The following is an 18,304-nucleotide window of genomic DNA, read 5'->3' on the forward strand; positions in this document are numbered from 1 at the left end:
TCTGAAAATGAACAGTTGGTACGTTTGGGGTTATCTCTGGGGTTACTTCTACCCATTTATGCAGTACTTTGCATTTGTCAAGGTTAAACTTCAGTTGCCACTTCTTAGCTCATCTGCCCAAATTTTCTAGATCCTGTTGCAGTAGCACACTGCCGTTACTGTCGTTAACATTTAATGTTTCTTTACTTTTATTGCCTCTGGATAATATTCCTCCTGGATAATAATCATCTCCGAAGGTGTTGGAGATGATCACAGGTTGCTTCCAATTACATCCATTTTTTTCTGCACTTTCATAGAGAATGTCTCTAATACGAGTAATTTGTAATATACCAATTATATATCCACAGTAATAGCATGCTGGTGTTTGTTATTTGATTTTTAGGAGCATTATCAACAACTAAGGCCATATTACTCCTGAGATATGCGGTGGTCATTCCCTGACCTTTCCGCATCCTCCGTATTTGGTGGTCACGGGCTCGAACTCCGGTCTAATCAAGAAGTGTGTGCTGCGCACTGCTGCTCCTGCCCATCTGGTTATGGAGGTGCCATAGCATGCTGCAATATGGAACTTGCCCGTTAGAAATGCTGTGATATACTAGTGCGGAAGTGCTTTCTCAACTTGCATTCATAAAAACTTGGATTAAACAGAAGGAAGTTTTCTTCCTTCTGTTTAATCCTGCATTAACAGGGTTGTGATTTGATGTCCCTGGCTTCAATTTTCATGCATCTGCTTGTGAGAATCAAACTGCACAAAGGTGCTATTAATGCAAATAGAGGAAGCACTTTTGAACTGGTATATCACAGTATTTTTGTAATGGACATGGCCCGATTACTACCGTGTTATTATTGTAGATGTACAGTCAGTATTTCCTAAGTTTATATCAGAAGCAGTTTGTATGAAAACACAGAATAGTGTGGTTAATCTTAGATAGCCCATGGTCATCTCCAATGCTCAGAATTTTACAATAATAGAAAATATTAGTAAGTGTAAAAGCAGATACTCTGCTGCTGCAGAGTATCTGCTTTTACAGTGACAATAGTAAAGAATCTTGTGTGAATTTTAACTATTTATTCACATGTTCCTCTTTGTTTTATCAATTCTCATGATCTTTAAAAAGGTTTGCTATTTAGGCTAGTTATTTTAAATGTTTTTATGTCAGCACAGCTAATGCTATAACGGTATTTTAGATAACAGTCTAATACAGTCGATTCCGGTTATTTGGGACATATCGAGACTAGTGCATTTTGGCCTGATTAAGCAGCTGTCTCAATTATCCGAAGTTTCATGTAAAAAAAAGTTATAAACACAATAGGCTCTCGCTTTAAAATTAGTTCACTGTACAATCAAATCACGTTATGATGGAGTCACCATAGTCAAGTACTGTTCACTATACGATGTGTAGTAAACGCCAGTCATTGTGATCACGTTTGTGAATTGAATTTTAATTCTATTAAACAGCGATTCTAATTAGCGAAAATAGGAATATTATCCAGAGGCTATAAAAGTAAAGAAATATTAAGCACAAATTTACCCTTTATTACCTTACCAATTAAAAAATTAAATGATACGTGATAATTGGAATAATTAATATGTACGTACTAATTAGTTGACATTTCTGTTCACTGACATTTGTGGGTGGGGGTTAAAATTTATAACAGTAAAAAGATCTTTATCTTCGCCTTCTTCCCACATTTATGTGGGGTCAGCATTTCCATCCTTAATTCTTTTTCTCCATTCCTCCTTATCCTGGGCTTCCTCTCTCCTCCATCCTCTCTTTTAAATCCTCTGCCACCTTGTCCTTTCATCTCAGCTTAGGTCTCCCCCTCTTCCTCTTCCCTATCACCTCCAAGGTGGTCCTTGAGGTTGTCACAGACATTCTCTCAGATATGCCAGAAAAGCTGTACTTGCTACCTGGGAGTCTAAAACGCTGATGGAACTGATATTCGGGTGACACTCAAGTCAAGTGGACCCAATTTCGGCGAAGTCCGGATGGTCTGTGGCAGCCAAATCCTCTGCTTGCACCTTCATGATGGTGGGACTGTTAGTAATCCTGGGTATAACCTCCATGCACAAGTACATGGTGAGTGACCACCCAGATGTGAACCAACTTAAGCAGGGGTCGAGGTGTGACGCCCACACCAAATGGAGGAACGCCGCCCCTGTATGTTACCAGGCAGTACTAGGTGGTAGACGACTCTCATCAACCGGTGAAATACCACCACTTTGCTTATTGCAGGCTTGAAGTGGTGGAGCCGATGTTTAGTCTCTAGAGCTAAGTTCTGGTCAACCCTTCCCTATCTCTTCCATCATGCAGTATGATTGATGACTTTTGAGGTTATGATTAACATCGTGACGAGATCCAATATTCCTTACATTTCAAGGGTACAGCTCTAAAACAGTGTTCGCAGACCGGCCGCTAGTTAGTACACCAGACCGAACCTATTGGTAACTCTCTAGGATTTCAATTCTTCTAAAACCCAATCTTGTCTTAAATCTCGCAAAAAGGATTCTTCAGCTTCTATGCTTATCTTTGGTGACACTCCGAATTCTAGGCAAAATGATATATTTCTTTTGGGGATTACCCTGACTTCTAATCTCTCTTGGCACAAAAACATGAGTCAGTTTGGTGTGAGATAAGCACTGCGAAAGGAAAAATAAGAGTAGGAGTGTGTTATAGGCCTAATGACTTGAATGAGTACAATGAACAATTGTACAGAGAAATAGAGTGGGCCAGTAAATCAGAATGTCTTATAATGGGGGATTTTAACTTCCCAGATATTGACTGGAACTTGTGGGTTGGTCACTCACACACTAGTCAGACTTTTGTGGAGTTATTGGATGATTGTTTTCTGCAGCAGCATGTTCGAAAGGCAACCAGAGAAAGTAACACTCTTGATCTGGTTATCAGCAGTGATCATTCGTGTATTAAGAATTTGCAGATAAAGGAACCACTAGGTGGCAGTGATCACAGTGTGCTGAAGTGGGATTTACTCAAAGAGGTAACTACCGTCAGGGGTAAAGGAAAGGGTTTTTGCTTCCGTAAAGGGGAGTACAGTGGTCTCAGACAGTTTTTAAATTCTGTACAGTGGGATCAACTGACGATGTTACAAACAGTAAATTCTAAGTGGGAAGCATTCAAAGAATTAATCGTGGAAGCTACTAGACTTTATATACCGATTAAGAAATATCGTTCAAGGTTTAGGCCTAAATGGTTATCAAATGAACTAATGAGACTCGTGACAGAGAAGAAAAATGCATGGGATGCATATAAATTATCAGGTGACGCAGAAGCCTGTGGCAGATATAAGCTAGTCTGTAATCAGGTCACAAAGGAGGTTCGGCAGGCGAAGGCGGATTACGAGAAATCTTTGGCAAAAGATGCTAAGAAAAACAGCAAGGATTTCTTTACTTATATAAACTCTAAAAGGAAGGGGATGAATATGATTGGTCCACTTGACATCGATGGTTCGACTGTTGATGATCCTGCTCAGATAGCAAACAAACTGAATGAGTATTTTGCATCTACATTCACACGTGAGGAATTATTACAATTTGAAAATGGAAGAAGGTTATCAAATTGTAGTAGTGTGCTTAATGATTTTGTAATAACTGAGAGCAAAGTGGAGGAGAAATTGTTGAAGTTAAACATAAGAAAGGCACCTGGGGTGGATGGGATCTATCCAGTTATTTTAAAGGAGGCGGCAAAGCAACTAAGCAAACCCTTAGCCATAATTATGAGAGCATCCTTGGACTCAGGGGAGGTTCCCACGGACTGGAGATATGCAAATGTGTCCCCAATTCACAAAGGTGGATCGAAGGGTGACACGAGTAATTACAGACCAGTTAGTTTAACTTCTGTTCCGGGTAAAATAATGGAGTCGCTGGTTAAAGATGCATTGCAGGATCATCTAGACAAGACTGCAGCAATAATTCAAACACAGCATGGGTTTGTTAAGGGAAAGTCTTGTCTGACAAATTTGATTGGTTATTATGATGTGGTCACAAAGGAACTGGATGCAAAAAATAATTTTGATATCATATACTTGGATTTCAGGAAAGCTTTTGACACTGTTGCGCATGGAAGACTACTGTACAAATTGGAGCAGAATGGTATTAAGGGTAAGTTGCTACAATGGATAAAAGGATGGTTAAGTGGGAGAAGACAGAGGGTGGTAATCAATGGGTGCTGCTCTTCGTGGACTAATGTTATTAGTGGAGTCCCACAGGGTTCGGTGTTGGGTCCACTGTTGTTTTGTGTATTTATCAATGATATTGATGAAGGTATATCAGGCTTAATGTCGAAGTTTGCAGATGACACAAAGGTTGGCAGGGTTGTTAATGACAGTAATGGCAGTGTGCTACTGCAACAGGATCTAGATAATTTGGGCAGATGGGCTAAGAAGTGGCAACTGAAATTCAACCTTGACAAATGCAAAGTACTGCATATGGGTAGAAGTAACCCCAGAGAAACGTACCAACTGTGTGGTACTACACTTAAGGTGGTAGAAAATGAAAAAGACCTGGGAGTAATTGTGCAGTCAGATATGAAGTTTTCTGAGCAGTGCAGACAGGCTGCTAGGGCGGGTCATGGGGTTTTGTCAATGATATATAGGAATTTTGCTAGCAGGGAAAAGGAGGTGATTGTCCCTCTGTATAAGGCAATGGTCAGGCCACGCCTTGAGTACTGCGTACAGGTCTGGAGGCCTCATTTTAGGAAGGATGTAGATTTGCTTGAGCGTGTACAGAGAAGAGCAACACGATTGGTGAGGGGAATGAAGGGATTCTCTTACCAAGAGAGGCTTAAGTTCTGCAAATTGCAGTGGCTGGAGACTAGGCACCTGCGCGGTGATCTGATTGAGGTCTATAAGGCCTTGAATGGGTTGAGCACGCTGAATTCTGTTGGGATCCTTCCACTTGTTCAGATTACCAACCTACGGGGACATAAGTTCAAATTAAGAAAGGACAGATGTAGAATAGATGTGCGGAAATTTGCCTTTAGCCAGCGGGTGATTAATTGCTGGAACAAACTTCCATCTGTCGTTGTAGAAGTTGATAGGTTAAATAAATTTAAGGAGGAACTGGACAGGCATTTGGAGGGAATGGTGTGATTTTTTTTTTTTTTTTTTTTTTTGGCTGATGCTGCATAAGCTCCTACACTTGCTTTCTTGCATCATGTGCCACTACTACTACTACTACTACTACTACTACATTACAAATATTGCTTCCTCTGCATCTAAAAAACTTGGTTTTCTCTTTCATTCTTGGCATTACTTTTCTTCCAAACAGCTGTTCACTCTGTACAAATTGCAAATCTGCCCTAACATGGAATATTGTTCCCACATTTGGGGCAGTGCCCCCAAAACTTCTCTCTGGCTTCTAAATTCCATTCAGAAGAGGGCAGTTAGGTTAATTAATGACTCCTCTCTAAGAGAGTGTCTCCACTCTCTGTCTCATAGACATACTGTTTCTGCTGCATGACATTTCTACAGATACTTCCACGGGCATTGTTCTTCTGAATTGGCTTCTATAATCCCCGCTCTCTCTTTCAAAAAAGTCCGAATACTGCCACCAGCCAACATCCATTCATTGTCCAACTTCAAAGTTCAAGTCTAACAGTCTACAGAAGTTCAAGTGCCGACCGGGCTAACCAGGTAGGTAAAGTGCATGCCTGGCAACCCAAAGGTCGTGGGTTCGATTCCCGCCTCGGGCTTGGATCACAGTAAAATGCAAAAACTTTGGGAGGTGTATTATGGCCATAGAAGCTGATGCACAAACAACTAACAAGGGGGGGGGGGAGTTCAAGTCTAATGTCAAGAAATGTCTTCTTTCATCTTCTCAACCTCCAACCCAAGCACGGTACTAAATACTATAGGTTCTAATACCTCTCGTATTTGGAGTTTTAATAATAAAAAAATAAAATAGAAAAATAATAATAGTATGTGGGCGTTATATATATAAATCTAATGTACATGTGTTATTTTTTATATAAAATACAATCAACAATAATACGACGTTACTTATTAAATATCATGTTATTCAATGATAGACTATGTCACAGACTGGCAATGTTTCAGGAGGGCATTTGAGTTTATTATGGTCTGGGTTCTCTAATGCCAGTGGTAAATTAGCATTAGTAGAGTCATATGATGCAAGAAATCAAAGCTTATACAGCATTAGCAAAAAAAAAATCCCTTACCATTCACTCCAAAAGTGTCTAGTTTCTGCCTTGAATTTATTTAATGTGTCAACTTCCACAATAACAGATGGAAGCTTGTTCCAGCAAACAACCACCCGCTGACTAAAGGCAAATTTCTGCACATCTTTTGTACAACTGTCTTTTTTCCTCAATTTGAAAATATACCCCCTAAGATGTGTAATCTAAGCAAGAGAAAGAACCCTTAGCACAGACCTTTCTCAAACCATTCAAGGCTTTATACACCTCAATAAGATCACCTTGCATGTGCTTAGTCTCCAGACACTGCAATTTGCAGAACTTAAACATTTCTTGGTAAGAGAAACCCTTTGTTCCACTCACCAATCTCATTGCATTCCTCTGTACTCATTCCAGCAACTCTACATCTTTCCTAAAAGGAGGCCTCCAGACCTGTATGCAGTACTCAAGGAGTGGCCTGTCCGTTGCTTTATACAAAGGGATAATCACCTCCTCATCCCTGCTCGCAAATTTCTTATATCATTTACAAGACCCTCGTGATCTGCTCTGGCAGCCTGTCTGCACTATTCAAAAAGCTCATATCAGACTGCACAATTACCAACAGGTCCTTTTCATTCTCCACTACCCTGAGTGTACCACACAGTTGGTATGTTACTCTGGGGTTACTGCTACCCATATGCAGCACTTTGCATTTATCAATGTTAAACTTCAGTTGCCACCTCTCAGCCATCTGCTCGACTTTTCTAAATCCTGTTGTAGTAGTGTGCTGTCATTAACAACCCTGCCAACCTTTGTATCATCTGCAAACTTGGACATTAAGCTTGATATACCTTCTTCAGTATCATTGATAAATATAGAAAACAACAATGGGCACAACACCGAATGCAGGGGGGACTCTACTAATAACATTAGTCCATGAAGAGCAGTGTCGATTGATTACCACTCCGTCTTTTCCCACTCAATCCCTTTATCCACAACAGCATTTGCCCTTATTGCCATGCTATGACAAATTTGTACAGTAGTCTTCTATATGCAACACTATCAAAAGATTTCCTAAAATCCAAGTATATGATATCAAAATTATTTTTTGCATCTAGTTCCTCTGTGATCACATCATGGTATCCAATCAAATTGGTCAGACAAGACTTCTAACAAACCCATGCTGTGTCTGAACTATAACTACGGTCCTGTCTAGATGATCCTGCAGTGCTTCTTTAACTAGTGTTTCCATTAATTTCTCTGGAGCAGAAGTTAAAATAACAGGTCAGTAATTACTTGTGTCACCCTTTGTGAATTGGCGACTTATTTGCACATCTCCAGTCCATGGGGACCTCCTCTGAGTCCAGAATGCTCTCATAATTATAGCTGAGGGTTTTCTTACTTCCTTTGCTGCCTCCTTTAATATAACTGGGTAGATCCCATCCCCCCAGGTGTCTTTCTTATGTTTTAACTTCAACAATTTCTCCTCCACTTATCCCACTGATGGGAGGAATTTTTATGGGTCTTTTTCATGTGGTTTAGTTGATCAGTCTCAGGCAAGGGTTTTTTCTTTTTTTTTTTTTTTTTTTTTTGTTGCCCGGAAACTCCAGATTTTTGCTCTCAGTTTTTACAAAATCCTTTAGCTCCATGTTAGAGTTTGATAAACTTCTGGCATTCTCCTCCCTAAATAACTCCTCGTGTGTGAATATAGATGCAAAATACTCATTCAGTTTGTCAGCTACCTGAACAGGATCATCAACCATCAATTGATGGTTGACAATCATCGATATTGATGGTTGTCAAACCATCAATATCGAGCAGACCAATCTGATTCATCCCCTTCCTTCTAGAGGTTACATAAGTAAAGAAGTCTTTGCCCTTAGCATCTTGTGCCAAAGATTTCTCGTAATCTGCCTTTGCTTGCCTGACTGCCTTTGACTTGAGAATACAGACTAGCTTATATCTACCATAGGCTTCTGTGTCTTCTGATAATATATATATATATATATATATATACATATATTTTTTTTTTTTTTTTTTTTTTAATGTGAACCCCAAACATGAGAGATATTAGAACCTATAGTACTTAGTACCGTGCTTGGGTTGGAAGTTGAGAAGACGAAAGAAGATATTTGTTGACATTGGACTTGAACTTCTGTAGACTGTAATTTTCAGGAAATACGTATGAAGAAGTTTTTTCCAGAAAACGGCAGTTGAATGAATAAACTAGGAAGATATTAAGATGAAAAGTTGGTTCTGTGGGTTTGAAGTTGGACAGTAAATGGATGTTGGGTGGTGGCGGCACGTGTTGGGACTGTTTTGAAAGAGAGAGCAGGAATTATAGAAGCCAGTTCAGAAGAACAGTGTCCATGGAAGTATCTGGAGAAGAGGTATGCAGCAGAAGCAGTACGTCTATGAGAAAACGAGTGGAGAGACTCTGTTAGAGATGAATCGTTAATTAACCTAACTGCCATCTTCTGAATGGAATCAAGAAGCCTGAGAGAGGTTTTGGGGGCACCACCCCAGATGTGGGAACAATATTCCATGGCAGGGTGGGTTTGAGATTTATACAGAATGAGCAGCTGTTTGGAAGAAAAGTAACGCCGAGAGCGAAAGAGAAAACCAAGATTTTTAGATGCAGAGGAAGCAATATTTGTAATGTGCTTGTGCCAAGAGAGATTAGAAGTCAGGGTAATCCCCAAAAGAGATATTTTTTTTTTTTATGAAAACCCCAAACACGAAAGGTATCAAAACCTATAGTACTTAGTACCGTGCATGGGTTGAAGAAGTATGGGGAGAGCGGAATGCCGGAAACTTTGCTCTAGAGACTAAACATGGGTTTCACCACTTCCAATAAGCAAAGTGATGGTATTTCACCGGTTGATGAAAGTCATCTACCACCTTCTAATATATCATTTTGCCTAGAAATCGGAGTGTCACTAAAGATAAGCATAGGAGCAGAAGAATCCTTTTTGCAAGATATAAGACAAGACTGAGTTTTAGAAGGGTTGAAATCAACTAAGTTGTCTTTGCCCCACTGGAGAATTACCTGAAGATCGGCATTTAAGGAATTGGTAGCAGATTTTCAAGAAATTGAAGCTGATTGAGCAGGACAAGGTTTCTCAAAATGGAAAGTGGAATGCAATGTGCTATCATCGGCAAAACTATGGATAGGATTTCCAGTCAATGGAAGAAGATCACTAATATACAAGAGGAAAAGAGTGGGGGAAAGAACTGAACCTTGCAGAACACCGGCATTAGTGGAGAAGTTAGAAGACAGAGAGCCATCTACCATCACCCTCAATGAGCGATCACAGAGAAAACTGGATAACCAATTACTAAAAACAGTTGGCAAACCATAAGATGGAAGCTTGTTTAGAAGACCTTTATGCCAAACACGATCAAAAGCCTTTGAGAAGTCAAGAGCAACTACTTGTGTTTCACCGAACCTTTCCACTGAATTAGTATATAAATGGGTAACATAAGCCAGAATATCACCAGTGGTAATATTCTGGTGATATTCTGGCTTATGTTACCAGAATATCACCAGTGGATCGACACTGACGGAATCCATACTGGCGATCGTTGATCAGAGGGAAGGTTTCTAGGTAGTTTAAGAGTTGGCAGTTAATTGATTTCTCCATTACTTTAGAAAGAGTAGAAGTAATTGCAATGGGATGATAATTGGATGGGAGGGATTTGTCACCCTTTTTAGGACTGGCTGGATATGAGCAAATTTCCAATCAGAAGGAAAAACACCTTTGGAATAAGAAAGTGAAAAAAAAAAGGCAGAAAAGAATAGGAGTAAGTTCAGGAGCACAGGTTTTGAGAACAAGTGGAGAAATACCATCAGAACCTGGAGCTTTCTTAGCATCAAGATTCATCAAAATCCTTCTGATATCCTTTTAGCATTAGCATTAGTAGAGGCATTTGATGCAAGAAAGCAAGGTTATGCAGCATCAGCCAAAAAAAAAAAAAAAAAAACCCACACCACTTCACCCCTCTGTTCGTTCAAAATACCTGTCCAGCTGAGCCTTAAACTTATTTAGGCTATCAACCTCCACGACAAGGGATGGAAGTCTGTTCCGCCAACCAACCACCCGCGGGCTAAAGGCAAATTTTCGCACGTCTGTCCTACATCTGTCTTTCCTCAATTTGAATTTATGCCCTCTCAGGTGATTATTCTGAGCTAGAGGAAGAATCCCATCAGCATTGAGCATGCTCAAACCATTCAAGGCTTTATACACCTCTATCAGATCACCTCGCTGGTGCCTAGTCTTCAGACACTGGAATTTGCAAAACTTAAGCCTTTCTTCGTAAGAGCACAGCTTTGTTCCATTCACTAATCTTGTTGCCCTTCTCGGTACTCGTTCCAGCAGCTCTACATCCTTCTTGAAATGAGGCCTCCAGACCTGTATACAGTACTCTAGGTGTGGCCTGACCTTTGCCTTATACAAGGGAATAATCACCTCCTTATCTCTGCTGGAAAAATTCCTGTATATCATTGACAATACTCCATGACCTACTCTTGCCGCCCGTCTGCACTGCTCAGAGAACTTTATATCTGCCTGCACAACCACCCCCAAGTCCCTTTCATTCTCTACCACTGTCAGTGTAGTACCACAAAGTTGATACATTGCTCTGGGGTTGCTGTTTCCCATGTGTAGTACTTTACATTTGTCAATGTTAAACCTCATTTGCCACCTCTCAGCCCATCTGCTCAACCTTTCCAGATCCTGTTGCAGCAAGCATAGTGTCAGTAGTGTCCTTGACAACACTGCCAACCTTTGTATCGTCTGCAAACTTGGACATTAAACTTGATATACCATCATCAATATCATTTATAAATACAGAAAACAATAATGGACCCAACACTGAGCCCTGAGGGACTCCACTAATAACATTAGTCCACGATGAGCAGTGTCCATTGATTACCACTCTCTGTCTTCTCCCCCTCAGCAACCCCTTTATCCATAGCAGCAATTTGCCTCCAATGTCACACTGCTCCAATTTGTGCAGCAGTCGTCCATGTGCAACAGTATCAAAAGCCTTTCTAAGATCCAAGTATATAATATCAAAGCTATTCCCTGCATCCAGTTCTTTTGTGACTGCATCATAGTATCCAATCAAATTGGTCAGGCAAGACTTCCCCTTAACAAAACCATGCTGTGTCCGAGCTATAACTGAAGTCTTGTCTAAATGATCCTGCAGTGCTTCTTTAACCAGTGCCTCCATTAATTTTCCTGGAACAGAAGTTAAGCTCACAGGTCTATAATTACGTGTGTCAGCCTTTGATCCTCCTTTGTGAATTGGGGTCACATTTGCACATTTCCAGTCTATGGGTACCTTCCCCGAGTCCAAGGAAGCTCTCATAATTATGGCTAAGGGTTTGCTTACTTCCTTTGCTGCCTCCTTTAATATAACTGGATAGATCCCATCCACCCCGGGTGCCTTTCTTGTGTTTATCTTCAACAATTTCTCCTCCACTTTACTCCCAGTTATTTCAAGATTCTGTAGCTTACTGCTAGAGTTGAATACACCTCTGGCATTCCCCTCGCTGAATAACTCCTCATGTGTGAGTGTCGATGCAAAATATTCATTTAGTTTGTTAGCTACCTGAGCAGGATCATCAACAGTTCACCCATCGATATCAAGTGGACCAATCTGATTCATCCCCTTCCTTCTAGAGTTTACATAAGTAAAGAACTCTTTGCTGTTTTTCTTTGCATCCCTTGCCAAGGATTTCTCGTAATCTGCCTTCGCCTGCCTAACCTCCTTTGTAACTTGGTTGCATATCAACTTGTATCTATCATAGGCTTCTGTGTCATGTGTTAATTTGTAAGTATCTCATGCATTTTTCTTCTCTGCCATATGCCTCATTAGTTCATCTGACATCCATTTTGGCCTAAACCTTGAACAATATTTCTTAGTTGGTATGTAAAGCCTAGTAGCTTCCAAGATAAGTTCTTTGAATGCTTCCCATTTTGAATTTGCTGTTGGTAACATTATCAGTTGGTCCCACTGTATAGAATTTAAATACTGTCTCAGTCCATCGTAGTCGCCTTTACGGAAGCAATAACCCTTCCCTTTACCCCTAATGGTAGTTACCTCTGAGTAAACCCTACTTCAGCACACTGTGATCACTGCCACCTAGTGGTTCATTTATCTGCAGATTCTTAATGCATGAAGAATCACTGCTGATAATCAAATCAAGAGTATTACTCCCTCTAGTTGCCTCCCGAACATGCTGATGTAGAAAACAATCATCCAATAAATCCACAAAAGCCCTGCTAGTGTGTGAGTAACCAGCCCCCAAATTCCAGTCAATATCTGGGAAATTAAAATCTCCCATTATAAGACTCTCTGATTTACTGGCCCACTATTTCCCTGTACAGTTTCTTATTATAGTCATCAGAGTCATTAGGCCTATAGCACACTCCTACTCTCAATTTTGATCTCCCAATGCTTATGTCACACCAAACTGACTCAACACTGCACTGCCCAGCGATGTCGACTGGCTTCACTTCCTTGGTTTTTATGTGTTTCTTAACTAATAGCATAACCCCTCCCCCCTTCCTATCCTGTCTATCCTTTCTGTAGACGTTGTACTCCCCAAATTCCAGTTCTGCATCCCTTATATCTGTGTTGACATCACGTCTCTGATATCCCAACAATATCTGCCTTTGATGTTTTGAGCAATACCTCAAATTCATCAAATTTGTTTACTAAACTCCTAGCATTGGTGTACACGCAAGTATACCTGCACCTGTTTCTATTCATAGCTACCCTAACACAACCCATGTGTTTACTTGTACCGCAATGGCTCCCAGCAGTCTCTGAAATATCATGCATCTTGTTTTCCAGGCTTCTGCTCATTCTAATAGAAGCAGTGCAAGAATCTCTTTCACCTCTTCCAGTGGCTACTGTCAATCTATTGGTCTTTGTCTCCCCCCAAGCTAGCAGTTTTCCGATCCACCTAACACTGCCTCGATAGCATCAGCAAATATTCTTGCACCCTTTCTATTTAAGTGTATCCCATCCCTTTAGAAGCAGTCTCTCCTGTTAACAAATACAGACCAGGCTGAAAAAAATTGTACCCCTTGAGCCTTGCACAATCTTTCCAGGGCCGAATTGATTGACAAGGCTCTCATCATATACTCCCTCCTATCGTGTCTGGGCAGAATTGCAGACACTTTCAAATTCAACCCTAATTCTCGGCTTTTGTTCAACAGTGACCTGTACTTGTTAAGTAATTCTGCCGGTCTTCTACTCTTAATATCATTAGTGCCAACGTGTTCAACTATATCACCTTTTGTGCCCTTAGAAGATGATATTCGCTCTACAACGTCATCAACCTTTGCCCCTGGCAGACATACCCTGGTCCTGTTCCACCTATCCTTTTTACAAAGCATGTTCCCCGTTTCCCTGACAATAGAGTCACCAACAACTACTAGTTCCTTCGGGACCAGCGCATTCTGCCTTGGGGGTTGCCTCTGTGTCACGTGATGCCCAAGTGCAAGCTCTGGCGTTGATGTGTGCAGCTGAGAGCTTGATGGGCCCCTCAATTTAGTTTCTTCGAGGGCATCCACCCTGTCCTTCAAGCTCTCATATAGGCCCACGAGAACGCTGAGTTTTTGCCTGATATCGATACACTCCTTGCATCGCGCACACACAAAGACATCCCCCATGGCAGTATCATGTCCCGTACCCGATTGCTCTGCAAACATCAAGCAAACAGTGCATTTTATAAGGCTGTGAGTCAGAGGGCAACTGCCCCCCTCCGTTCTGCTCTGAGCCACAGCACTTCCATTAGCTTGAGCCTTTTGCTTTGCTGCTCTGGTCTGAGTCATGATTCTATTAATTTATTAATTAATTATAATTAATTATGTTATGTTATTAATTATGTTAAATATAATTAATTATGTTACGTTTGTAATCTAAGTCGTTATATGTATTTATTTAAAAGTACAATTTAACTGCTAACGAAGTTCAACTAACGCTATCTAGTACGGTATATAACTATCGTATCACAAAGGCGGGAACTTACGAACTTTATATCTACGGACACTTAAGTATTAATCAACTTTCAAATCTCACTGTCTCAATTCAGAACAAACCAACGATCCCTAACAGGTCCACAAGCTACTTACAGAAATAATTCGATGTAAAAAATATTCAATCAAGCGGCAAAATATGTCTAAAGAACTTCTCGTTCAGCGGAGTTGCAAACACGTGGATATGGATACCCTTACCGATACGTTTATGCAAATACAAGGCCGAGTAAAGAATAAATACACCATATTAATCAGAAAATCACAAAATAATGTTATACTACTAAATTTAAATCAAAAGTTTTAGAAAAACAATAATTTCAAATCAATAAATAAGAAAAATCCACTTAGCGGCTTTGAACCCGACCGTCTCCTAGTAGCCTCGTCTTCAGTTTTGATGGAAGACCACAGGAGGCATTGAATGGAGCGTGTTGGGAATGGTGGGAGGTGTTTTACCAAGATCATTAGTACATGAGCTGGAAGAAAAATTGGATGCTAGCAGGTCAGCTTTATCCTTGGCTGAAGTGACAACAGAACCATCTGGTTTGGACAGAGGTGGGAGCAGAGATGGGCAAAAGTTGCGGCCAATAGCCTTGGCAAGAGACCAGAATGCTCGCCTACCATTAGGGCAAGAAGCAAGTTTTCTACTCTTAGCTTGTTCAAACTCTAGTTTGGACTTATTAATAACTGCTTTACAATTGTTGCGAGCTTTGGTGTAGACAGAAAATGAAACAGAAGAATTAGAAACAAGCCAATTACGATATGCAACGTTCTTCTCTTGAACAGCCTTAGCACATTTATTGCAAAACCAAGGTTTAGATAAAGGATGAGATTTAAAAGTAGAGTGTGGGATAAAGGATTCCATTCCTGCAAGAATAATTTCACTGACACGATCTGAGCAAACGTTGACATCAGAAGTTTTGAAACAGTAATCCAACCAAGGAAAAGAAGTCTCGCAGGTCATCCCATTTTGCATTCTTGTAATGCCGAACAACACGAGGTTGGGAATAGCCAATAGGTTGGGAATTGACATAACATGGCCTTGACAATGCCCCCCGCATGCACATTACTCGGACTCCCTCCAATCACTATCTGGCAGAGTAGAGGTAGGAAGATTATACACTAGCTGATCTGGAAGCCTCCTAAAGAGTTACCAATGGGTTAGGTCCAAGCAGCCGGCCTGCGAACTCCATTTTAGAGCTGTACACTCGAAATGTAAGGAAGATTGGATCTTGCCATGATGTTCTTCATAACCTCAAAAATCATCAGTTATACTGCATGATAGAAGAGATGGGGAAAGGTTGATCGGAACTTAGCTGTGGAGACTAAACATGGGTTCCACCACTTCAAGTCTCCAGTAAGCAAAGTGGTGGTATTGCATCGGTTGATGAGAGTCATCTGCCACCTAGTATTGCCTGGTAGCACAGAGGGCTGGCATTCTTCTATGTGTTGTGGGCGCTACACCTCGACCCCGCTTGCATTTGTTCACTCTTGGGTGGTCACCCACATTGTGCTTGTGCATGGAGGTTAAACCCAGGATTACTAACAGTCCCACCATCATGAAGGTGCAAGCAGAGAATTTGGCTGTCACAAACCGTCCAGACTTTGCCAGAATTGGGTCCACTTGACTTGAATGTCAACCGAATATCAGTTCCATCAGTGTTTTAAACTCCCAGATAGCAAGTACAGCTTGTCTGGCATATCTGAGAGAATGTCTGTGACAACCTCAAGGATCTGTTATAATAGAGAGATAAATTTTCTTTTGGTATATCTCCAATTGTATTGGTACATATATGAGAAAATGGCTCCCACTTTAAATACTTCGGTGGAATGCAAAATCTTTATAAATTGGAGAATTACTAATGTTGTTTATGTCAAGTATTATGTAAGCCAGGAACTCCTCGGCTTACATAATATTCGACTTATGCAAATTCGACTTTATGTAAATTTTTGCCGGCCGGTGCAAACTGAAAAAAATATGGAAATGTAATTTGCATCTGTAGGGATAAATAGAGGTCTAATGTGAACCCAATAACATATTGTGCTTGCTTTTTTTTTTTAATTAGTTCCAAGTTCTTGGAAGTTCACAATTTTGTTATTTATCTCTCTAAAAGGTCATTTTTATAATGGAAATTGCACTAACTTTCATCTTTATCTTATTGTTTCATTATAAGAATCAGTTTTGAATGCCTTTCTGTTATTTTTCTAAAGAACGTTTCTGGAGGTCACGACCAAAAAAAATAAAAACAATTTGCACTTTCCAGTTTATTGGGCTTTTCTGTTAGCGCAATCTATTATAAACGGGTCATTAACCTCGATTTTATTGCATTTGCAATAATCCCAATAACTGCAATTGTGTGGGTTTTTACATTATTGTGGTGAAATGTGTTTCCCCTTCACTGAAATCTTCAATCATATAAAAAAACAAATTTTCAGAAACTTCTCTTCATTCCTAATTACATATTACAATGATGAAGAGAAAGAGACCAACGAAAAGTGCAAGTGCTGGAAGTACCAGGAAACAAAACAAAATTGATTTTGAAATTAAGATGAAAGTGATTAAGAAGTACGAAGCATGACAAGGTTTGTCATCTATTGCAAGGGAATTATGTCTTAATGCTTCAACAGTGAATTCTATTTTAAGGGACAGTGCACGTATAAAAGAACATGTCAAAGGATCAATGCACTTAAGATTAATAGTGATCACAAAACCATGTTCAGGTGTTGTATCGAAGATGGAACAGCTATTAATAATATGGATGGAAAATCAGATTCAGAAGTAAGTGCCCCTGAGTCCAATGGGCATTCAAGCAAAAGCAAGAAGTATTTATGAAGATATTTAGAATAAGTACGGTGAACTCCAAGCCAAGTTTGTGGCAAGCAGCGGGTGGTTTAATAAGTTCAAGCATCGTGCTGCTTTCTAAAACATTAAAGTATGCGGTTAAGTCACCAGTGCCAATTCTGCAGCTGCAGAGAAATTTTGTGATGTGCTGGAAAAAATTATTGATGAAGATGGCTATTCAATGCAGCAAATTTTTAACGTTCACGAGACTGCTCTGTATTGGAAAAAAATGCCAGAACAAACATATGTTGCCAAAGAGGATAAGACAATGCCAGGTTTCAAGGCTTCAAAAGATAGGGCCATGCTCTTGCTTGAGGCTAATTCAGTAGGAGATTACAGATTAAAACCACTGCTTGTGTACCATTCTGTAAATCCTCGTGCAATTAAAGGCATCAATAAAGCCACCCTACCCATTCATTTCCGATCGAACCAGAGAGCATGGATAACAATATCTCTCTTTGAGGATTGGTTTAAATGCTGCTCCATTCCAGAGGTTAAAAAATATTGTAAAGACAACGACATTCCTTTCAAGATTTTGCATTCTATTAGATAATGCTCCCGGACATCCTACGCATCTAAATGATTTCAATTCGAACTTGAGAGTCATGTTTTTACCACCAAACATGACTTCGCTCATCCAACCTATGGATCAGAGTGTTATTTCAAATTTAAAAGCATTCTGTTTACGCACAACATTTGCTCAGGCATTGTCTCACGGCATTGTAGACTGTGAGAAAAATTTTGCGTTAAAAGACTTTTGGAAATCTTACAATATTTACAACGCCATCTTAAACATTAACAACCCCTGGGCAGAAATTACTGAAATTTGTTTAAATGGTGCAGCATGGAAGAAAATATGCCCATGGTACGTAAAGGCTTTGCAAGGTTTGAAAAAGACAAATCAAGTGAAGAGGTTACAGATAAGATTGTAAAGGTTGCACAGCTACTTCAGTTGGAGGTTGTTGCCAAATACGAGGAGTTAATAGAGGAAGAAGAGAAGGAATTATCTAACAAAGAACTTATTGACTTGCGGGCAGCCAGCGATAGTGAAAGAAGAAAATGCTGATGAAGCTCAAGATGAACCAAATGAGGAGCTGACTGAGATGCTTCAACACCAGAGAGATGGCAATAGCAAGGTTTGAGAAGATGGATCGTGACAGCAAGCGATTCTTAAAAGTTAAGAGGGGTGAATGATATGCTTGCTAGAAAGAAATCTGCAATGAAAGGGAAAAAACCACCATCCAGTCATCCATTAATAT

At 40.1% G+C, this 18,304-nt stretch overlaps 1 protein-coding gene across 3 annotated transcripts in view; it reads left to right on the forward strand.

Annotated features, from left to right (window-relative positions):
* The window catches only part of LOC150091707 (uncharacterized), a 191,953-nt gene that overhangs the window by 127,981 nt on the left and 45,668 nt on the right, over positions 1-18,304 (forward strand). The gene's annotated exons all lie outside the window — the stretch shown is intronic.

Source organism: Mastigoproctus giganteus, chromosome 1 (genome assembly GCF_048544385.1).
Source record: "Mastigoproctus giganteus isolate SK-2022 chromosome 1, ASM4854438v1, whole genome shotgun sequence".
NCBI lineage: Eukaryota > Metazoa > Arthropoda > Arachnida > Uropygi > Thelyphonidae > Mastigoproctus > Mastigoproctus giganteus.